Below are 24773 nucleotides of genomic sequence, written 5' to 3'. Positions count from 1 at the left end.
AAATCGGACAATAATTGATAAAATGAACAGATTCGAGCTTAAATGTCGGTTATTAAGCTGGAGTCACACAGGGCAACCTGTGAAGCATTCCATGGCGGCTTAGAAGATCCATGGCATACTTCTGCTGAGTTAGATGCTAAGAATTTTTTTTTAAAAAAAAAACAGGCTTTAATGTCGGTTGTAACCGACATTAAAAACCTTTCATGTCGGTTGCAACCAACAGGCTTTAATCACTAAATACCTTTAATGTCGATTCCAACCGACATTGAAGGCTGTGTTATTGGTGTTATTGAAGCCCTTTAATGTCGGTTTAAAACCGATATTAAAGTCAACCGACATTAAAGGGTTTTAATAGCACTATCTTTAATGTCGGTTGCCAACCGACATTAAAGCCCAAATTTCTTCTAGTGCATCCAAGAAGATCAACAAGCCGAAAGGCCGATCGTCCAAGAAGATCAACAAGCCCAAAGGCCAATCATCCAAGAAGATCAACAAGCCTAAAGGTCGATCATCTCAGAAGATCATCAAGCCCAAAAGTCGATCATCCAAGAAGATCAACAAGCACAAAGGCCGATCGTTCAAGAAGATCAACAAGTTTGTGTTTAGGATTACCAACGCATTTCCATTTTAAAAAAATAATATCAACAAGTTTGTATAGAAATCTCTTTAGGATACCTTCCCTACCTTCAGTATCCTTTTTCATTGTGTTTAGGAATACCAACGCATATACTTTGACAACCTTAAGTATCTAAAACATAATACCTCAAGCTTTATTCAATCTTAGCTATAACCCTAACACATGCTTCATACTTTGTAAAATAAGTTGGCTTAAATCATGTTGAGCTAGCTTGTAAAAACCATTAGCATGCGTTAGACATGGCAAACATACTTGGAAAGTAAATATCATGCGTTGGTCATGCTTTCAATCATAGAAATAAGTTGCTTGCAATCACATAAAACTTAGCATGAGAATAACTTTGCAAAGCATATACTTTATCATTTAGAAACATTAGTCACTCACAGCTCGTCGGGGCTCTTAAACGGTTTATACGCCTCTCCTAGCTCTTCTTGGCTTGAAAGAACATAATCCCCAGTTAGATTCCCTAAAATTCTCAGCAAAATGCTTTAGGTAGCTTGCTTACTATTGAAACTTTCACCAACAAAACAGTTACTAGTAAGATGATCATCATGAGTGAGATTATCCTCATCAGCGAGACTTACCATTCCAGCGAGATTTATGACTTTCCAGTGAGATCTTCATCCTTAGCGAGATCCTCTTCTTCCTTAACTCCCTCTCGCTCTTGCTCATTTTCTTATCACTCGCTCTCTCTCACTCATTTTCTTATCTCTCGCTAGCTTTCGCTCACTCTCTTATCTCTCGCTTGCTCTCACTCACTATGGTGAGCTGCTTGTTTAATCTTCCCAAGCAGCTGCTTGCTTACACACCGACTTCCTTTTAAAAATTCAAAAATTCATAACTCAAAATCCAAAACTCTTTTTAAGAAACTTTCTTCTACAAACTTGTTTAGAATTAAGTTAACTTTCTTACCTTAAAATATCGGCCCCAAATTCCTTGTAATTTGGCTTGGAGCTTTCAATCTTCACTTCGAGCTCTTATTAATCCAAGAATCTGCCCCTTCTTTAAATTCTTCACTTTTTGCTATTTTTCGTGTGAGATCGTTCTTCGAAAAATCAACCTCAAAAACTAGATTCTCCCAATTTTCGAACGGCACTGATCTCACTTAATTTGCTCAAGTCATTTTCCAAAACCGAGCTTCTGAAATTTCTCTCCCTTTTATACTTCCTTCCGCCTCCCTTGTTCAAGGGTTAAACTGCCACCTCATACAGCACTTAGTGCTTCCGGCCAATTCCCATTAGTGAATTTCTTTAATTAATTTATTTTTCCTTCCTTCATAACCCACGTTAGGCCTTCACCTCATAATATAAATTTACCGTGCATCACATACTTCATCGCCTAACGCTCAGTGTCTATCGTCTAGTGCTCAACGTCTATCATCTAGCATTCAACGTCTATCGTCTAGCACTTGTCATGTAGTTCATTGTCTAGTGCTGCTGCTGATCGTGTAGTGCTAACGATCTCGTTGATCAAATGATATCATCCAACGTATAGCGCTATCATTTAGCGAGATCCTTCATATCGTCTAACGCCCAACACCTATCATCTAGTTCAATCGTTTATTAAATGATATCACTCTCAATGTTATCGTTGATCTCACTCTTAGTAATCTCGTTGATCTTGCTCTCAACGATCTCGCACATAGCCTATCGCTTAGCTACTATGAACATCGTTTACTGATGCATTATTTTATGATGTGAAAATATGGAATGAGATGCGGTGATGAAATTGAGTTTTGTAACAAGTTTTCTCAGTGGAATCCAAGTATAAACCCCATTGAGTTTCCTGGTAAGTCCAAGGTCGAACTCCAGAACTTGGGAAAATGGTATGCAGTGGTAATTTTCAAGAAGATTTTGTGGTAACTGGTATCTCAAATAGTGGTGTTGTTGGTTGCGGTAATAAAATAAATAAATGTGGTAGAGTTGAGAAAAGTTCGATTCTGCAGTAGATACATTGAGTATGCGGAGGAATAGGTTGAGAAGGTCTTTAGCTAGAGTTTCCTGGGAATACGTCTGACTATGCGATTATGCTACACTCATGCAACAACAATTCATTTTCCAATGTAAATGCGTTGCTCCTAAGTCTAGGATGCATGTGTTGAATGCAACAATGTCCATAGAGCTTATTCCTAAGTCTCTACTCTTTTACTATGCGATGATGCAAGATGCATACAAAGACAAGGTGACTGCACATAAGCATATCCTATCTCTAGGATGCATTTGATGCGTTAATAGCAAACAGTGCTTATTCCTAAGCTCCTATCTCTTGATTATGCGTTCTAGTCTAACTCTCCCGAGCCTAGATTCTAACCTAAATTTTCCAAGCCTAGATCTTTTCCTTAGACTACCCTCTCGAGTATCTCTAATGGATGAATGAAGCATACATAATACAAGATAATCGCATAGAGTGAATATCCCCAGTTAAGTTAGTTAAGTATTTCTCAACCCATTCAACAAATTTAGCTACTCATGCGTAACAAACAAAGAGTGAATAGATATAAAGAAGTGAATTCCATTTCTATAGATAAGTTTGAGTACAAAATGACAATGGAAATAAAGGATAGAGAGCTTGGTAGCAATCCTTTGCTTCCCAAGGCCTTTACACTGTCAACTCTATTTTGTTCAAAAGATATTCCTGCTTCCGTAGAAGCTGGCCCTCTCTCTGATCTTGAAGATTCCAGCACTCTCCTAAGTTCATCGGAACGATCTATCGACACAATCTCGCTTCTCTCGCTTTCGCCTTAAAATAAAAGAAAAACTAAGAACAAGGCTAAACTCTCTAAGGGAAAATTCTTTAACTCTCTGAACTCCTCTTCTGAAGGTTGCCTTCGGTATTTATAGAGCTTTGGGGTGAAAGGTGACTTCTCTCTTATGATTTCACAGATGGGATGACTTTAATTCTCTGACTGATGTGCCGAATATTTGTCACCGAAAAGCTGAGTTTACTTATTATCGTTAGCAGCTTGTGAACTAAATTCGGATTCGATCGTCATCAACTTTCTGTCCCACTGTGATTAATTATGCCATTCACCCAGATGCGCCCACTAAGTTGCGCCAGCTTTATGCAGCAATTCTTCTTGAGCAGATGTTTGTGAGCACAAATCACCGCAAAGCCTTGCGGTAATGCTGCGCTCGACCATTGATTTCTTGTGATCGCGCTTTCTGCCTTGCGTCAACGCATATTCAGCATAAAATTACAAAAATTAACTGTTTCTATGCGATGAACGCATGCGACCGCAATGTTATGAACTTAATGCTTTTTGGATGCAATCTAACATATTTTATCAATGAAAACCTTCATTGTTTAATAACTTAGCACCATAATAACGTGCATTTCTGCCCGTTATCATTTACCTCCGCACAATTACTACACGATCGCCCAACGCCTACCTACACGATCGCCTACCTCATCGTGTAGTGCCATTCACTTACTAGGCGATCGCATACCCAATCGTATAATGCCGCTCATCTGCTACAGGATCGTCCAGCGCCTTTACTCGCACACACTTGAGGCTGCCGTAAGCCTTATCAACACATCATGCATTTCAACCCATGCGTTCATCATTAGTACCAACGTATAGTTTACCCTTGCCTTCAACACATAACCTCTACAAGTCTTGGTTGCTACACACGCAACCCCACGCGTCCACACTTTTCCATCAACGCATGCCTACACTTTGCTTTCATACTTAGCCAATTTTCACTTGTTATATTATCTAAAACTCACCCTAGACTAAGTATTGCTAACACTTAGAATTTTCTTCCTCCATCTACCTACTTTCTTTAACTCCTTTCATAATTTTACTTAACACGCTTGTTATTCACTTATGTCGAAAAAATGGAGTACGGGGTTTATAATTACCTCCACCTTAAAGAAATTTTGTCCTTGAAATTTGCTCGGAGTTACTTATAACTAGATTTTCACCATATCTTTTGGTTTTAAACTTTACAACCTTTTCCTTTTCTTTCCTCTTTCTTTCTTTCTCTTTTACTACGCTTCCATTGCGCTACTTTGATATTAACTTTGTCCATATTAAATAATACCAGTACGTATGAACAACTTAGTCATAATAGTTCACTGTATTTGTTACATCCTCTTATTACTCTTCCATTCTCCATTGAGTCATAGTATTCATTTATTACTAAGGTGGTCATTTTCTATTCCCTAGCAATACCACTGGAACTTTCTCTTCCAGTTGTCATACCTTTGAATTACTTGCTAGCTGTGAAATCAATATTTGTGTCAACTAGACTTCTCGACCTAACCGAGGGCACTCTACTTAGGATGTCCTATCTATCCATACTTGGGAGAAGACATTCTTTCTACTATAACATTTCCCAACTATGGCTTACCATACTGTATACATAAGGTTTTCTTAACTGTATTAGTCCCTAGCTCAGTCACAATTCAAACTTCGAGCTATTACCTGGAACATAAGCAAATTTGGACCTTTTCCTTTTTTGTCTTCTACTGACCATTTTGTTCCTTATTTTTATACTCAACGTATCCCTGGTACATTTCGAGCTCACTATTGCTCATCTCTTCCCTCCTCTTATGATTAATTTGACTAGGACTTCCTCTAGATTACACCTTTTTCCTTGAATTCACTAGAATAGACTTCACGTTTGCCACCAACCACTGAGCAAACCTGCTACACATTCTATTCCTAGTGAAAAGTCTATGTTTACCTACGTGACTCCCGACTTCCACTTAGGTACCGGCAGTGGATTGAGTAATCCTGTCGGCCTCTACCCTTCAGGTTTCACTTGTTGACAAATCAAATATTGGTCTACCTACTCAGCTATGCCTTTCTTCATTGTAGGCCACCACTACGATTTCTTCAAGGTTCTATACATCTTGGAGTTTCTTGGATGCATGGAGTAAGCAGAACTATGCGCCTATTCTAGAATAGCTTGCTTAAGCTGCAACACGTTAGGCACACACATTCCTCCTTCCTTTACTAACATTCCATCTACTCCTAACTAAAAATCAATTATTACTCCTTTGCTCACTTCTTCTGTAAGTTTTTGGAGATCAGGATCGTTCAACTATTCATGCTTAAGATCTTCCATCAAAGTAGGTCTTACCTGAAATGTAGCAATCAATCCTCCTGACTGGCCTACTGATAGAGTGGCCCTAAAACTCCTAAACTCCTGGAGTAACATTCCTGATACCGATCCAAGAACTACTTTGGATCCCAAGGATTTCCTGCTCAATGCATCAGCTACAACATTTGCCTTACCAAGGTAGTACTCAATTGAGCAGTTACAGTCTTTGATCAGTTCAACCCATCTCCTTTTCTACAAGTTTAGTTCCTTCCGATCAAAGATGTACTTCAGATACATTGGTGGGTCTTTCCCAATTCACTATAGCTTCAGTCTTCTATGGATCCATACTCACTTCTGCTGCTGGAACCATATGACCAAGAAATACACCCGGTCTCAAATTTATCTTAGAGAAAATCATGGCTCCCTCCAACTGATCAAAGAGATCATCTATACAAGGCGATGGGTACTCGTTCCTGCAACTGAACTTTCAACTCCTTAAGTTTTTCAGGTACCACAACTTACCACATGGGCTAAATAGGCTTCACATCTTTTACTTAGCAGCTTCCTAGCCTCCATTGTTGGTATTAAGCTTCCTGAAAGTACTCTTTTGTTTCCTACAAATACTATCTCCTGACCAAACCTCTTGAACATTATCTATTCTTCAAACAATCCAAACGGTCGTAATATTTATTCGGAAAATCCATGCTCTAGAGTGACATCAATTCCAGGAAATCTAACGGAATCACTTCATAAACTATAATTATCAATAACTACCCCAGAGCCTGTAAAACTCTTATACTATTACAACCTCTTCACAGCATAATAATAACTACTTAGGGACATGCTCTCTACAATATTTCTTACAAGCAATGGAACATGCTAGATAAAAATAAAGGTATAGCACCATAGGCAACTTATTTCATAAATATACTGGTACATAAAGTTACTTTACCATTTGCAACATCAGGAGACTCCTCTGCCTCCTGGTAGGTCACTTCGTAAAACCTGCCTCTGTGGTCATCTTGCTCCCTTTCTCGTTTTTCTTCTCTTGAATCCTTTCCTTGGGCTCCTGAGCCACTAGGTTGATCTATCATCTGTAAAGTCATTCTATGTTTTGTCTGAACTCCTCGACCTAGCTGGGGCATTCCTTCTTGAAATGGTCTGCCTGTCCGCACTGGAAACATTCGTTTTTCCCTCTGTAACATGTCCCTTGATGATGTTTACCACAATTCGTACATAAGGGTTTCTTACCCATACTAGCTACTAGCTCGGTAGAATGCCAAAACCTTGATCTATCACCCATATTGGCCACAAGTCTTGGCTTCTTCCTTTCTACACTATGCTGACTTGTAGCTCTCTATCATTTATCAATACCTATTAGGTCTTTCTCAATACCGTACTTCCTTTCCGACTCCACCAGAATGGACTCGACACTTTCCGCCAACCTCTTGGCGTTTCTGTTAAATATTTTGTCCTTTAACTGAGGATCTCTTCTTGTCTGCGGAATCCTCGACTCCCCATCTGAAGTCGTTTCCTGATTTACCGGGTCTTTACCTTTCCGTTCACTAAAATCTGGATTCCCTCGAATATCGGAACTTCTAAAGGTAGGGTCAGGGTTCCCGTTGTCTGTCTGCCTGCTTTGCTTGCCACTTTTACTTGACATCTTCCTTTTACTTAGGTAGTACACCTGCTAAGGACTCAGGACTCAGACTTATATATATAAACTTTTCCCCTTTCTTCCCAAAATCTTTTGCTCTGATACCAACTTGTCACACCCCGCTCCAGATTACCCTCTTAACCTGGATGGAATGGTGACTATAGCAGTTACCAACCCTTTTGCTGGCACTTACTACCTATCGAACCTGTTAAACTTTGCTCAAACCTTGAATATGTGCATATCATCAATATACAAACATATTAACTCAAAACTTAACACATTTACATTATAGGGTTTCGCAGCATTGTTCATACATGAATATTACAACCTAGTGAGCCCCATCTAGAATACTAATCACTAGACAGACACGTGTGTACTAACTAGTACAGGTCTTCAATTATGCTTCCTTTAACTTGTTTCTTTGAGCGACAAAGCAGCAGCAGAAAATTCTTTGGGAAATTGACCACTACCTGAAAGGAAAACATTTGAAAACATGAGCTAGAATCCTAGTGAGTGACTTAATAAAACATAAATCTCATGCTTAAACTGAAAGCTAAAAAACAAAATACTGGAACTAAAACATGCCAAGCAACGTGTACATAAAACCTTTAAAACCATTGTATCTAAAACCTGAATCTTAGTTGAAAATGAACATCCATCGCTCTAATTCCCAACATCAAGCCATGGCCAGAAGAGACCCCTACTTCGACCTCTTCATACTAAACTATGGCCAGGAGAGACCTTTACGTTGATCTCTTTAAATATACTGATGGGCATCTCAAGCAACTTCCTCTAAACATAAACATTGATAACTACTCTTAAACACCATTATTCTCTAGTTGAGAATGAGCATACATCATTCTAGCTCCCAACGTTTGTTATCGGCCAAGAGACCTATACTTCAGCCTCCCTTTGCTGGTATATGGCCAAGGAGACCCATACTTCGGCCTCTCATTCAGAACTACCTACTGCATGTGGAGTTTTCTAAGTACCGTCAACACCTTAGGTACATTTACTCACATACCTTCCTTACCTTCAGTATCCGGCTCATTTAAGCTATCAAGATCTCGAAGAGCATTAAAAAGAATAGTTTTCAACTATAGCATAGAAATCTCTTTAGGATACCTTCCCTACCTTCAGTATCCTTTTTCATTGTGTTTAGGAATACCAACGCATATACTTTGACAACCTTAGGTATCCAAAACATAATACCTCAAGCTTCATTCAACCTTAGCTATAATCCTAACGCATGCTTCATACTTTGTAAAATAAGTTGGCTTAAATCATGTTGAGCTAGCTCGTAAAAACCATTACCATGCGTTAGACATGGAAAACATACTTGAAAAACTCATACGTTAGTAAATATCATGCGTTGGTCATGCTTTCAATCATAGAAATAAGTTTCTTGCAATCACATAAAACTTACCATGAGAATAACTTTTCAAAGCATATACTTTATCATTTAGAAACATTACTCACTCACAGCTCGTCGAGGCTCTTAAATGTTTATATGCCTCTTCTAGCTCTTCTTGGTCTGAAAGAACAAAATTCCCAGTTAGATTCCCTAAAATTCTCAGCAAAATGCTTCAGGTTGCTCGCTTATTAATGAAACTTTCACCAACAAAAGAGCATTACTAGTAAGATGATCATCATGAGTGAGATCATCCTCATCAGTGAGACTTACCACTTCCACGAGATTTGTGACTTTCCAGCGAGATTTGTGACTTATAGGGAGATTTGCAACTTTCCAGTGAGATCTTCATCCTTAGCGAGATCCTTCTCTTCCTTAACTCCCTCTATCTTTCGCTTATTTTCTTATCTCTCATTTGCTCTCGCTCATTCTCTTATCTCTTACTTGCTCTCGCTCACTATGGTGATTTGCCTGCTTAATCTTCGCAAGCAATTACCTGCTTACGCACCGACTCCCTGTTCCAACTTCAAAAATTCATAACTCAAATCCATAACTCTTTTTAAAAAACTTTCTTCTACAAACTTGTTTAGAATTGAGTTGAATTTCGTATCTTAAAATATCTGCCCTAAATTTCCTATAATTTGGCTTGGAGTTTCCAATCTTCACTTCAGGCCCTGATTAATCCGAGAATCTTCCCCTTCTACAAATTCTTCACTTTTTGCTATTCTCCGTGTGAGATCTTTCTCTGGAAAATCAACCTCGAAAACTAGATTTTCCCAACCTTCGAACGGCACCGATTTCACTTAATTTGCTCAAGTCATTTTCCAAAACTAAGCTTCTAAAATTCCTCTCCCTTTTATACTTCCTTCCACCTCCCCTGTTTAAAGGTTAAACTGCAACCTCATCCAGAACGTAGTGCTTCCTGCCAATTCCCATTAGTGAGCTTCTTTAATTTATTTATTTTTCCTTCCTTCATAACCTACGTTAGGCCTTCGCCTCATAATATAAATTTACCGTGCATCGCATACTCCATCGTCTAACGCCCAACGTCTGTCGTCTAGTGCTCAACATTTATTGTCTAGCATTCAACGTCTATCGTCTAGTGCTCAACATTTATTGTCTAGCATTCAACGTCTATCGTCTAGCATTCAACGTCTAACGTCTAGCACTTGCCGTGCAGCTCATTGTTTAGTGCTGATGTCAATCGTACAGTGCCAATACCCTATCGTTTAATGCTATCGACCAACGTATAGCGCTATTGTTTAGTGAGATCCTTCGTATCGTCTAGTGCCCAGCACCTATCGTCTAGCTCAATCGTTTAGCAAACGATCTCGTTGATCTCGTTCTCAGCGATCTCATTGATCTCGTTCTCAGCGATCTTGCTGATCTCGCTCTCAACGATCTCGCACATAGCCAATCGCTTAACTACAGCGAGCATTGTTTACCTCCGCGCAATTACTACACGATCGCCCAGCGCCTGCCTACATGATCGCCTACTTCATTGTGTAGTTTCGTTCACTTACTAGACGATCGCATACCTGATAACATGTAGAAATACAAGTTATTTATGCCACCTTATCTAGATATTGTGGCCAAAAGTTAGTAATTATGTGCTAATTGTACGAAAATTAGCCTAGTATGACAATAATTATAAATGTTTGCGATTACACCCATTAACGCCAAAAAGATGGAAGACAAAGCCGAAGTTTACTCTATTTTGCAGGAGATCAAGTCACCGCTTGCGCTCAAAGCTCATGAGAGGCTAATCAATGGATCTCGGTCACATTGCGCCCGTCAATCAACCATGAAGAGACTATTACCGCAATGACGGCATAATGCGACAGTTGGTCCAGAGCTATGCTTCAACCGCATGCGGTAATAAAAACATACACCGCATGCGAACCTATGATCGAAAGATGAAACTGAGCAACGCGAGAACGGATGATTGAGACATGTGTACAACTAACGGTTGTGCAGAATTAACGGTCTGATTGCATAATAGAAGGAATAATATCCCTCCATCTTCGAAATTACCATAACAATCAAGTAGGGGACCACAAGGCCAGAGTCAAAGACCTACTTCTATAAATACCCCATTGATTTCAGAGAAAAATATGCTATGGGATACGGGGCTAATTGCTGTAAGATCTTAGAGAGAAAAGGTTGGGTTGAGTGATTAAGAGAAGAAATTCGGGAAGAGAACGAGATAAAGCCAAGAGGCAAATCTCAGATCCGACCTACCATATACCCGATCGAAGCTCTGTGCAAAGATCCCTGCTACCGGTGGAGCAAGCCTGAGAGAGAAGCTCTTCCTAATATCGAAACCATCCTATTCGGTAAGCAGATCTCCATCAAATCTATGCCAAGACATTGACACTTGTTTGTATCTATTCTATCTCTCTTTCATTGTATTCCATATTTTCTTTATCTATTCATTCACAAATCATGTATCAAACGCTTAGTAGAAATATTAAATGTTTCAATATATTCCATTTACAATTTCTGTATATTTCCGTTCACCCATTAGTAACTTTCTTCATGATGTTTTCTTAATCTCCTGATGAGAAATATGAATCACCAAGAAATTAATCTGTATTAAAGTTATCAAATATGTTTAGCTAAAGCATGCTAGACAGCATCTTCACCTGTGAGAGCAGAAGTGAAGATGTCATTCGGATCTATCGCGAGAAGGTCAGAAGAGTGCGTTAACTAAAGCGAGTAGTACTTCTAGACATGGAAGCAACCTTACGATCATGACATTAGACTCTGTTTCACCACAGACATGTGGGGAACACAGCCGATCACTGAGAGGTGTACGCCAAGAGAAGAGCGGAACAGTGTTTGTACCTTCAATCCAATTAAAACTTGCGTTGTTTGTATTATTTATCTTTCTCTTTCTATTTTGTTCATAAGACTTGTCGCCGCATTCCACGTCTTTGCACAACATTCACAGCCAGCCTTAATCCTAGCATCTTGTGCATGAAATCCATATCTTGTAACATCTAGCTTAGGTTTATTGTATTTTTATGCTTTATCGTATCTTTACCGCTTTCCTTTATTTTACTGCTATTTACTTACTTGTACAAACTCCTTTTAAAAGATTGAAAACTTGGTCGCATATACCATGAGCATACCGTGATAACCGAAACCATTTCCCCGTGTTCGACCTCGGATCACATTAAGAAACTTGCAGTGGAATTACACTTGGTTCCATCGTAAGGAAACTTGTGAAAATGCATAGCATACTACATGAACATCCCTAATTAACGCATAAATAGAAGTAGTATCACATCATTATGAGCACTTAATATCATATACCCAAAACGCATTACAAGTTTATGGCGCCGTTGTCAGGGACTCTGGTTAACGGTTAATGTTGAATATTTTCATTTTATGTGCAGGATAGATCTATTTGTACTGACTATTTAACGCGGAGAGCAGTCTGACGATTTTAGAGTGCTAGGGTGATCTGGTAACTCTAAGTGGACCCAGAGATCAAGTATATTCTTTGCGTAGAGTTCATCAGGGTTGAATTAATTGGTGAAGAAGTATGGCTGAAGAGAATATGGCACCTGCTAGAAACCTGAGAGGAGATTTGCCAATGCAAGATCCTGTTTTTCTTGTCGCTGACTAGAACATCCCTATGAGGGAGTATGCAGCGCCAGATTTTTACAATTTTTCACCAGGGATTTCAAGGCCAGTAGTTGAGGGGAATGCAAGCTTTGAAATAAAACCTATCATGCTGCAAATGATCCAGAATGTGGGACAATTTGGAGGATTTCTGGGAGAAATGCTACTTTATGGTGGAAGAAGAAATAGTTCTAAGTCACAAAATCTCTAAGGCAGGATTGAAAGTCGATCAGGAAAAAATTGACGCAACTTCCAATTACCTCCACCTGTGAATGTAAAGACACTTAGGAGCTTTCTGGGCCAAGCAGGATTTTATAGAAGATTTATTCGCAACTTTTCCTAGATTGCAAGACCCTTAAGTGCGCTGTTAGAAGCTGACCGTGAGTATAATTTTGATGATGACTACACCAAGGCATTTAACACCTTGAAAGAAGCACTAATCTTCGCACCAATTTTGATTACGCCCAATTGGACGCAACCATTTGCATTAATGTGTGATGCTAGTGGATATGCTGTGGGCGTAGTTTTGAGTCAGCGTAGGGAAAAGATGTTGCATCCTATTTATTATGCGAGCAAAACACTGAACGACACTCAGGAGAACTATACAACCATAGAAAAGGAAATGCTCGCAGTAGTATTTGCACTAGAAAAGTTCCGACAATACTTAATCAGAACAAAAGTGGTGGTGTACACGGATCATTCTGCGATTAAATATTTAATGACAAAGAAGGATGCAAAACCGAGGTTGATACGGTGGGTGTTGCTCCTGCAAGAGTTTGATCTAGAAATCAAAGACCGGAAGGGATTTGAGAACCAAGTCGCAGATTATTTGTCAAGATTGGAAAATTGCGAGGTTCAAGGGACAGAAAAAGATATTGAAGAAAGATTCCCCGATGAGCTACTAATGGTAGTAGACGTTAATGTTCCCTGATATGCGGACATAGTAAACTTCATAGTTTGCGACCAACTACCGGATGATTATACATACCAGAAGAAGAAGAAGCTAAGACATGACGCAAAATTTTATTTCTGGGATGATCCATTCCTATATCGATAAGGACTTGATCAGATAATACGTCGATGCGTTCCTGAGCATGAAGCCAAGCACATTTTAGAGCTCTGTCATGAGTCTCCATATGGAGGACATTTTGGGGGGCAGAGGACTGTAGGAAAAGTCTTACAGTGTGGCTACTTGTGGCTAACTTTGTTCAAAGATGCCCATGCCCATGTTGTGCAATGTGACAGATGTCAAAGGACAGGGAATATGTCTAAAAGAAATTAAATGCCATTGACGTCAATCTTTGAAGTTGAATTATTTGATGTTTGGGGAATTGACTTCATGGGCCCATTTCCACCATTCAAAGGTCATCAATATATTCTGGTTGCGGTTGATTATGTATCAAAATGGGTTGAGGCCATCACATGTGCCAAGAATGATGCAGTCACTGTGGTGATGTTTCTGAAGAAAAACATTTTCGCTCGATATGGGACGACACGGGCTTTAATCAGCGATGAGAGCTCTCACTTTATCAACCGCATAATTGCTAACCTATTGACTAAATTCAACGTCAGCCATCGAGTTGCAACTGCTTATCACCCACAGACTAATGAGCAGGCAGAGATTTCTAATAGAGAGATCAAAACTATCTTGGAGAAGGTAGTTAATACTGCCAGGAGGGATTGGTCACCCAAGCTTGATGAAGCACTATGGGCTTACAGGACTGCCTACAAAACACCAATCGGCATGTCTCTGTACAGCCTGGTCTTCGGGAAAGCTTGTCATCTGGCGCTTGAGTTGGAACACAAGGCGATGTGGGCCTGCAAGAAGCTGAAGTTTGATTTAGCCAGTGCGGGGAAAGTTCGAAAGCTGCAATTGAATCAACTTATCAAATGGCAAAGGGATGCCTATAAAAATGCCAAGATATATAAGGAGAAAATGAAGATATAGCATGACGACCGCATCAATGACCGAACATTCACCGAAGGCCAACAAGTGTTGTTATTTAATGCACGTTTGCGATTGTTCCCAGGAAAGTTGAAGTCTCGCTGGTCGGTGCCATTTCGAATCAAGATAATCTTTCCTCACAGAGCAGTGGAATTAACAACTTTCGACAGGAGCAGCGCATTCAAAGTCAATGGTCAGCGGATCAAGCCCTACTATGGAGGCGACTTCGATCGCCGCATGGATGCCATTGACTTGGGCAAGCAAGAATAGACCGCTTACAGGGAAAGCGATTGCAGTAACTCTAAGAACTTCTTTCAATCGACCTTCCTATCTATACTTGCTTTCTTTACCGCTTCCTTTTACAGTTTTCTTAATTCCGTAATTATTGTGTAGTAGGATTCGTCTTTAATGTTTTGGCAATTTAATTTTGCATAGGTTCCCATACTTTAAATATAGTAGCGACGGGCGTATAATTTTTTGAAGGTTGAGATAAATTACTGCAAGGTCTTTGCGACCTACATTTTTGATAAATTATGAAGAGAGGAAAATAAACTAAAACGAGAGGATGGGTGTAGTAAGTGGAAATAAGAAAAGATATGCATCTAGTACACCCAAATGCATTGCGGTGAGGGGTGTGTTACACACGTATACGTCCTTTGCCCGGCCTTAGTTAAATGCACCATGTTGAGGTACCCTCCAGAAATGTGTTTAGGTAAGGGGTGTACTGCGGGATGTATGCGTGTTGCTCGTCCTTGGCAAAAATGTATATGTGTTTATTGGAAGCATAGTGTGAATTTTAAATCATGCACTCTTCTTTTATTATTTTGTAAGTTAATCAAAATTCTTTGACTTCTGTACAGGCAATGATTATTATTATTATTATTATTTTTTGTAATGTGATCATTTTTAATATATTCGCATACTTTGTTAATAGTCAATACAATCAGAGTACATAATTCACTCTACTTTTTGCCTGTGCCTCTTTCCTTATCTTCCTTTGTTAATCTTTGCTATATTTTTACTTTTGTATTTTTACGATCTTCATTGCGTTGCTATGATGTATTTTGTGTTACACTTAGAAACATTTCCCATACTTAGTAACTTCTGACTAACACTTAGTTAACTCTTAGTTTAACATTTCCCGTCCTTGGCATAAAGTGTTTGTCTAGTCTACCCAAACAATGCAATGAGAACTTTCTCATCTTTAAATTTGGGGGTGGGGAAGGTTTGAGCAGATGAAATCAAAAGCATGCAGTATTTAAAAAATGCGTCCATTTCCATTTTAAAAAAATAAAAATAAATAAAAAATAAAAATAAAAATATATAATTTATGCAAAACTCCAATGTCAGCGCAAGGGAAAATTTCAAAACTGTTCTCAACCTGATAAGAGTTTAGTTGTGAAAGGAGTCTGCTCGTAGTTGGATGTTTGTATGACACCCATAGAAGCAAACCAAAATGAAGGTGGGTTTCCAAGAACAACATAGTATAAACCAAAAAGAGAAAAATAAAAGATGCCAGAGACAACTCCTCTTGTTATCATGAGTTAAAGTTGAAACTGGCACACAACCGTAGTTGGATGTTCGCTGACATCTGTGGGGACAAACAAAAACGAAGAGTGTAACCATGACCAACTGTCTCTAAGTGAATAAATGACGCAAAGTTTTGTTCACCGCATTTAGATACATCAAGTTGTTTTGATAAAGAAGAGATAAACATTCTATTTTGAAAACTAGAAAAGTGTCTTTGAGCAGAATTTTGTTACATAGAAGAATAAAGTAGGGCTTACTAAGAATTAGCAAAGATAGAAGGAAAGTGCGATGTCAGGTAATGTGCCTAAGTGTAACATTCGGAGCAACCAATCATCATAGAAATATACGATAGGATTGGAGTATGATTGCCTTGGTAGAAGATATGCTTGAGGACAAGCATATATCTAAATTTGGGGGTGTGATAACTTATAGAAATACAAGTTATTTATGCCACCTTATCTAGAGATTGCGGCTAAAAGTTAGTAATTATGCGCCAATTGTACGAAAATTAGCCTAGTATGACAATAATTATAAATGTTTGCAATTGCACCCACTAACGCCAAAAAGATGGAAGACAAGTCGAACTTTACTCTGTTTTGTAGGAGATCAAGTCACCACTTGCACTCAAGGCTCATGAGAGGCTAATCAACGTATCTCTGTCACATTGCGCCCGTCAATCAACCATGAAGAGACTATTACCGCAGTGACGGCGCAATGCAACAGTCAGTCCAGTGCTATGCTTCAACCGCATGCGGTAATAAAAATAAACACCGGATGCGAACCTATGATCGAAAGATGCAATTGAGCAATGCAAGAGCAGAGAATTGACACGTGTACAACTAACGGTTGTGCAGAATTGATGGTCTGATTGCATAACAGAAGGAATAATATCCCTCCATCTTCAGAAGTACCATAACAATCAAGTGGGGGACCACAAAGCCAGAGTCAAAGATTTGCTCCTATAAATACCCCATTGATTTCAGAGAAAAATATGTTATTAGATACGGGGCTAAGTGCTGTAAAATTTTAGAGAGAAAAGGCTGAGCTGAGTGCTGAAGAGAAGAAATCCGGGAAGAGAACGAGATAAGGCCGAGAGGCGAATCTCAGATCCGACCTGTCATATACTCGATCGAAGCCCTGTGTAAAGATCCCTACTACCGGTGGAGCAAGCCTGAGAGGGAAGTTTTTCCTGACATCGAAACCATCCTATCCAGCAAGCAGATTTCCATCGAATTGTATTCCATATTTTCTTTATCTCTTCATTCACAAATCATGTATCAAAGTTTCGATAGATTTCATTTACCATTTTCTATATATTTCCGTTCACTCATTAGTCACTTTCTTCATGATTTTTTCTTAATCTCCTGATGAGCAATATGAATCACCAAGAACTTAATCTGTATTAAAGTTATCAAATACGTTTAGCTAAAGCATGCTAGACGACATCTTCACCTGTGAGAGCAGAAGTGAAGATGTCATTCAGATTTATCGCGAGAAGGTCAAAAGAGTGTGTTAGCTAAAGCGAGTAGTACTTCCAGACATGGAAGCAACCTTGCGTTCATGACGTTAGACTCTGTTTCACCACAGACATGTGGGGAACACGGCCGATCACTGAAAAGTGTACGGCAAGAGAAGAGCGGAACAGTGTTTGTACCTTCGATCCAATTAAGAACTTGCGTTGTTTGTATTATTTGTCTTTCTCTTTCTATTTTGTTCATAAGACTTGTCGCCGCATTCCACGTCTTTACACAACATTCACAACTAGCCTTAATCCCAGCATCTTGTGCATGAAGTCCGTATCTTGTAACATCTAACTTAGGTTTATTGTATTTTTATACTTTATCGTATCTTTACTGCTTTCCTTTATTTTACTGCTATTTACTTACATGTACAAACTTCTTTTAAAATATTGAAAACCTGGACGCATATACCATGAGCATACCGCAATAACCGGAACCATTTCCCCGTGTTCAACCTCGGATCACATCGAGAAACTTGCGGTGGACTACATGAACATCTCTAATTAACTCATAAATAGAAGTAGTATCACATCATTATGAGCACTTAATATCATATATCCAAAACATGTTATAATACCCAATCGTATAGTGCCGCTCATATGTTACATGATCGTCCAGTGCCTTTGCTCGCACACACTTGAGGCTATCGCAAGCCTTATCAACGCATCATGCCTTTCAACCCATGTGTTCATAGTACCAATGAATAGTTTACCCTTCAACACTTAACCTCTACAAGCCTTGGTTGCTACACACGCAACCCTATGCGTCCACACTTCTCCAACTTACACTTTGCTTCCATACTTAGCCAATTTTCACTTGTTATATTATCTAAAACTCACCCTTGACTAAGTATTTCTAACACTTAGAATTTTCTTCCTCCATCTGCCTACTTTCTTTACCTCCTTTCATAATTTTACTTAACACGCTCGTTACTCACTTATGTAGGAAAAATGGAGTATGGGGTTTACACATTATACCCATATTATTTTTTAATTTCTTCTTGGAGTACGACCACAGATACCCCAGGATCATCTCTAACCATATTTTGGATTTCGATACTCATAAAATTTGAATCAAGCTGTGAATGATCATGAGTGCTCCCCTTCAAGTTTGGTGATTTCAAACATCCCATAAGTTTTATGCCAATATGGCCGTAACCTCCAATCACAACCATCCTTCCAATGTTTGCATCTCACATATCAAATATCTTGATTTGATTATACAACGACGATCTCATAGTGTTTTTTCGCGTAGTATATTTTTACAGCCAGCTGTAAATCTTCTTTACTGTCAAATAACATTCATTTTTGTATTAAACTAGAATTATCTACACATCTACTCCTTTTCTCTAATGTTGACCCTCGTTCTGTGGTTGAATTAGTAATTTCCCAATCTATTTGTGTGAACATTTCTGACGATACCAACTCAAGATCATGTTCTCCACTTCTATCCTTTCCAAATAATTCATCAAGTTCTACATCAATATCACTGTCTCCATCATTTCTAGGTTCAAGAATGACTAAATCTTCAGGACGCATCGACATATTTACTCAAATTTTTACTACTGTTATAGTTGACAAAAAATATATTAATACGACAAAAAGTTTATTTCTTCTTTTAAGCAATCCAAATAAATTAATATTCCAAACAGTCTAAATATTTTTTCATGACCAGTCCAAACAATCCAAATATTTTCCTAAGTTAACCCAAAAAAACTAAAAGAATTAATCCAAATATTTTTCTAAATCAGTCCAAATGTTTTCCAATTGTCACTTTAAAAAAATTCAATTTATGATACAACCAAGAAATCAACCAAGAAAATCTAAAAAAATTAAGAGTCCAAGTTCTAACCGTCCAAATTATGATATTCAACTACAAAAAAAAAAAAAAAAAGTAATCAGCCAAATATGAGATCTATGAAGTATACACTTAAATTAGGCCAAATGAAAATAAAATAGTTGATCCATATGGATCATACACTTAAATCAGCCCAAAAGAAAATAAAATGGTAGATCTATGTGCAGGGTAATCGTGGACCTGGTCAACGCTGCATGACATGTGGAAGTCTACGCATGCCAGGTCATTGTCAGGTGTAGCAGATTCACGTGCTCTGTAAGAAGTCATGTACCAGGTACACGATTTAGGGGTAATCGTGTACCGGGTCCACGATTACACAACTCTATTTTTTACCATAGTTTTAGCCTAACCCTATTTTTGTTAATATTTATTAAAATAACATTATTTAAAAAATCCATATTATTGACAAGTAAGTAGAAATCTACCTTCACCAATTAAGAAGTTGAAAACTATTTTTTATATAATATTAAAAAAAAAAGAGAAAAATGTCTTTTTTGCCCCTCTAGTTTTGCTTTCTTTTCCTACTAACTAGTCAGAAATGTAAAAAAAAAAAAAAAAAAAGTATTCCTTTTTTAATGAGATTCTTAAATTTAAGCATTTAAATGAGTGTCTTGTAAGTTATAACACTCCTATAAGGATCCATTTAATATGGAAGGTAAGATATCATTCCTAACTAACTAAGAATCTTAAAAGTAATTGGCTACCAAGTAAAATTAACTTTGAAATATTCGAATTCTAGTAGACACAATTCAAATTCTACAAAGACGTACACATTGGATAATTTATATAATTGGTCTCCATAATAATTCATTTTCTAACACTTTTTTTTTTTAATCTATGGTCATGTTGCAAAATCAACATGTTATATTAGAAACTATCAACCAACCTAGTTAAATATATATTCTCAATCAAGAAAACACTTATGAACTCGAAAAGAAAACAAAATATAGGGGAAAATATCTTTCTATCTATAGGTTGTGGATTTTTAGTTTCCATTTGGTCTAAAGATTTCGAGATATTACACTTTTATTCCTTAAGTTTTGAGTTTGATTTCAATTTAGTCTTTAAATTTCACAATGTTATAATTTTATTCTTGAAACTTGAATTTTATTTGAATTTGGTCATTGGTTTCAAGATTTATACCTTTTAACTTTTATTTTATTTTATTAAATACTCAATTTCAATTTTTAGTGTTAATGTCTATTAAGTAATTTAAAAGAATTAAAGAAATTATAATTAATTAAGTGACACTATTTTTTTTCATCACAACTAAACTTAAATTTACAATTTCACTTTATAATAATTTGAAATTAATTAATAGATATTAACACTGAAATTGAAAATGAATATTTAGTAAAAAAAAAAAAAAAAAACTCAAAGTATAAATCTTGAAATTTATGAACCAAATTGAAACAAGACTCAAAATTGAAGGATCGAAAGTGTAATATTTTGAAATTTATGGACTAAATTGAATCAAACTCAAAATCTAAAACCTAAAAATATAACATTTTGAAATCTAATGATCAAATAAAACCTATACCAAAAATTTAGGACTAAAAAAGTACTTTTTTTTTTTTCTCTAAAAAATATATTGGTGGTTTTAAATATAGAAAAATGAGGCTATTAAGAAACTGAGCAGAGCCACTATAAGTTTCTTAGTTGATAACTTTGCATTACAAGCAGAGCCATTATAAGTTTTACAAGACTCTTTACTAGCTAGCTTCACGTAAACATAGAAACTAGCACATGCCAAAAGGAAAAAAAACACTATATAATATACACTTTGGCCAAACAAAAGAGTTACCCACTTGATCACTTTTAACCTCATGGTTAATTCATCTCTCTTCTGTCTTAGACTCAACAAGGTCAAAGAGCCTTGTTGGCTCGCTTTCCACCCCATTCTTTAATCACAACACCACCGTAAGCTTTGGCCAACTGATCACAACGAATAGCCGGTGACGGCTCGGCCATCCTTTGTGGAGGTTGAACTATTGCCACTGGTTGGGGCTGACTTGGAGCAACTGGCCTCGGCCTCCTCCTCGGTCGGTCGTAGTGTTCTTCTATAAGAGCAAAGCCCTCCAATCCGATCCTAGTGAGATCATTACGAGCTAGATCCTTACGAGTTGCCATGACACAGTGTTTACAACTTGTGTGGTTCTTAAGGTTAGTGTTTTGGTTTGGGGGTAGAAGTTGAAGAAGGTAGCTCTCAATTTATATGGAAAATTTTGGGAATATGACTCGGAAATTACTCATCTCCAAAACAGAGAGGACAAATTGTTTTGGTAGCAAAAGCTAGGAAATTGGAATTTGTTCTACTTAGAATCGTTTTGAGAGATTATTATTCTTTCAAATTATTTGTGGAATATTTGCACTTTCGGTGCCCCCATTAGAATTCTGCCACATATGTTTCAATAGCTTTTTATACATGAAAAAGTTACCTTAATATGGTTAAATTATTAAAAATACATTTGTTATTGGAATTTGTGAGTGGGATATTGTTGGTTTGATCTAGATACATTGAAAAGGTTGTAACTATTATAGATCTTCAGAAGGTTTTTTTTTTTTAAAAAAAAAAAAAGAAAAAGAAAAAAGAGAAGTGTCCTTTTATTGAGTTATTTTATAATATGGTTTTGCTTACAAATAATTGAAAAATATCTGCATATGCAGTATAGTTTGGATAAGTAGTCCTTTTTGGTTGAGAATAAAGTAGTTAGAGATGCTTATAGGGATAAGGGGGGAATTTTAGAGAGTTGTTGAAATTACTTTTTGTAGGAAATCTTTTTAACCACTATATTCATGCATTGATTGATATAAAACTAGGGAGAAACTTGGGCACATGTGCAGCATCTATTGCATCCAATGAAAAATAAGGGTATAGACTTATGGGCAAGTAAGTATTACTCTAGAACTATTGCTAGGTTGTGAAGTGGAGTTACCAATAAGGGTTTTTATTTTTTTTTTATTTTTTTATTTTTTGGGTAAGTTGTGTTAGAAAAACTATGGTTAGATTATTTGCCTCTATTTTTTTGTTAAAAAAATCAATTATATAGATATATAGTTTAATGATTTGGATGATTTACTATGTTTGAACTATATAGTATGTGTATTGATAATTTGATATGAATAATATTTTCTTGGACTAACTTCCTTTGATTTTCTGTTCAATTCACTAAAAGTATTATATCTAGTAGCATTTATCAAACCAATTTTATTAATCACTAATGAAATAACACTATGAAAAATTAAAATGAAACTTTTTAGATAATAAGAAAAAAGATAGAAAAAAAAACACTAAAACACACTAATACTTGTTAAATTACATGCCACTTGAGCCATGGCCAAAATTTGGGATATATTCTGTTTTATGTCTAAGTTATCTTGACATTGACTTGTCTTTTCAAAAGAACAAAGCACAAAGTTGGTAGGAATTAGATGTTTTGAGCTTCCTTTCTTGTTTCAAATTTTTATATTTTAAGTGATTTTGTGGTAGATGTGGGAGAGCTCGCTCATCATATGAGAGTCATTTCTTTCCTAAACTATAATCGCTTTCGTAAATTTTTAGTTCATACACTTTCGTTGAAGAATTCAATTTCTTCAATAATTATATAAGTGTTATCTTTTCTGTTTTTTTTATTTATTTAAAAATGTTTAGTAATTTTAAATTTTTTATGAGAACTTTATAATAATTCTTTTTTTTTTTTTTGGGTGAAAATAGAACTATATACAATAATTTGGAGTCTTAAAAAGAGGAAAAAAATATGAATTAAAATTAAAGAATAAAAGTAAGAAATATATTTAAATTTTGAGGTGTATTAATTGAAACTTTGAACTATTAATTATATCAGTAGAAATTCTCATTTTTCGTAAATAAATAAATCTATATTCTTCAATATATTCACATTGAATAAACACATATAATTTTATCAATTAAACATCTAAGCTTTTATAAGCTAATAAATTTAGTCCTATCCATAAGTTTCAAGATTAAAACGTTTAACCTTGTTAATATTTATTACTTAATATAAAAGAGTTAAAAAGAATTATAATTAATCAGTTTTCACTAATTTTGCATCACTATTAAAATAAATTAATCTAAAAAACTTACTTCATAATTATTTTTAAATTAATAAATTAGAATGTTAATGTCAAAGATTAGGACGAGCATTAGTGTAAACTCGGATTATAAGTTGCACCTATCTGTGGCAAATTATTTTTACTTTTTTTTCAAAAAAATACATATTAATTCTTTATTAGCATGAGTGCAAAATAAATTTTAGGGTATAATACCTTTTAAACCCCTAGGTTTTAGACCCATAGGTTTTGTGTTCGTGCGTGCGGTTAAAAAAAGGAAATAAATATATATCAACCTCGAGAAGCATGCAAAAGAATTAAACCATTCTTTTTTCCTTCGCGCATGCAATCGGCTCTCTATCTCTCATCTGTGTTTCAACTCTTTCGTAGCCAATCTCTCATAGACGTCGTCCATTGCATCCGATCACCGTCTGCCAACTTCAGCCATTCGCCCTAGCTGTCGCCGCCACCCTTCAGTAAACCCATCCGCTGCCCACTAATCGTTAGTACGGTGCACCACCGCTCTCTCTCTCTCTCTCTCTCTCTCTCTAAATCACACCGCACCGTGCTGTTCCGCCAGCTGCTCGCTACCACCATCGATGCTACCAGCCACCGCGCGCACATTTGGCCGCCGCCTGCAATCGCGTCGTCGTCGATTGTCTTCATCAGAGTTGGTTTTTGGGTAAGGTTTTGGTTGGGTTCGAAGTTTGGAGGGCATCGAAGTTGTTGTCCAGCAGGTTCAGGATTAGTTTCGATAAGATTCCGTAAGTATGTGAGGTTTATCTTGAATACTCATTTAATGTTGGTTTAATTCATCGGTGCCCATAATATTTTGGAGGTTAGGTTGGCAATTTAGAGCGTTTAGAGCTGCTGTCCAACAATTTCAAGGGTGTTTCAATAAGTTTTCGGTGAGTATTGGCGGCCCAAAATTCGTAGATATTCATTATGGCTGCTGTAATTTTGGGTTTAAGATCCTTACATGTGGTCTATGTTTAAGATGGAGTTCTCAATTGAATTTTGAAGTGGTGTTGGTTCAAGTCATACTTTGGGTAGGCGTTTATTTGAAACTTTAAAGTAATTGTGTGATAGTCCAAAAATATGGGATTAAATTTTGGAGTTTATGTCTTAAATCTCGTGTATCTTGTGGTTTGTAAAGACAAATTACATATCTAATAAAATAAGAGGTATTTTATTGATGTTTAAACTGCATTAATTTAATCCAATAAACTAAGATCCAAGGTTATGTGATGAAACTTAAACATGTATGTGGAGACATACAGGTGGATCATGTTTAAGTGATAACCTAAATGGTCTGTAGTATATGGATAAGTTTGGATACCTTATCTTGGTGACATTACGAATACGACTAACTTTGTAGATGTTACAATTGTTGTAAAGTGCTACAAACGATCTGATCCTGATCGTTCATGTGGAGACATGTGAATGGGGATATTCAATACAAAGAGT

The 24773-nt window shown here is 36.9% G+C and overlaps 1 long non-coding RNA gene across 1 annotated transcript; it reads left to right on the top strand.

Moving 5' to 3' along the window:
* The first annotated feature begins 22057 nt into the window (after positions 1 to 22057).
* On the top strand, positions 22058 to 24510 carry LOC120069159 (uncharacterized). Its single transcript, XR_005479457.2, has 2 exons — positions 22058 to 22125; positions 23697 to 24510. It is a non-coding gene; the product is annotated as an uncharacterized LOC120069159 (long non-coding RNA).
* Positions 24511 to 24773: the final 263 nt, after the last annotated feature.

This window comes from Benincasa hispida, chromosome 1 (genome assembly GCF_027475165.1).
Source record: "Benincasa hispida cultivar pf3 chromosome 1, pf3_genome.v1.1, whole genome shotgun sequence".
NCBI classification, from domain to species: domain Eukaryota; kingdom Viridiplantae; phylum Streptophyta; class Magnoliopsida; order Cucurbitales; family Cucurbitaceae; genus Benincasa; species Benincasa hispida.
This window is presented reverse-complemented; position numbering and strand designations above follow the sequence as displayed.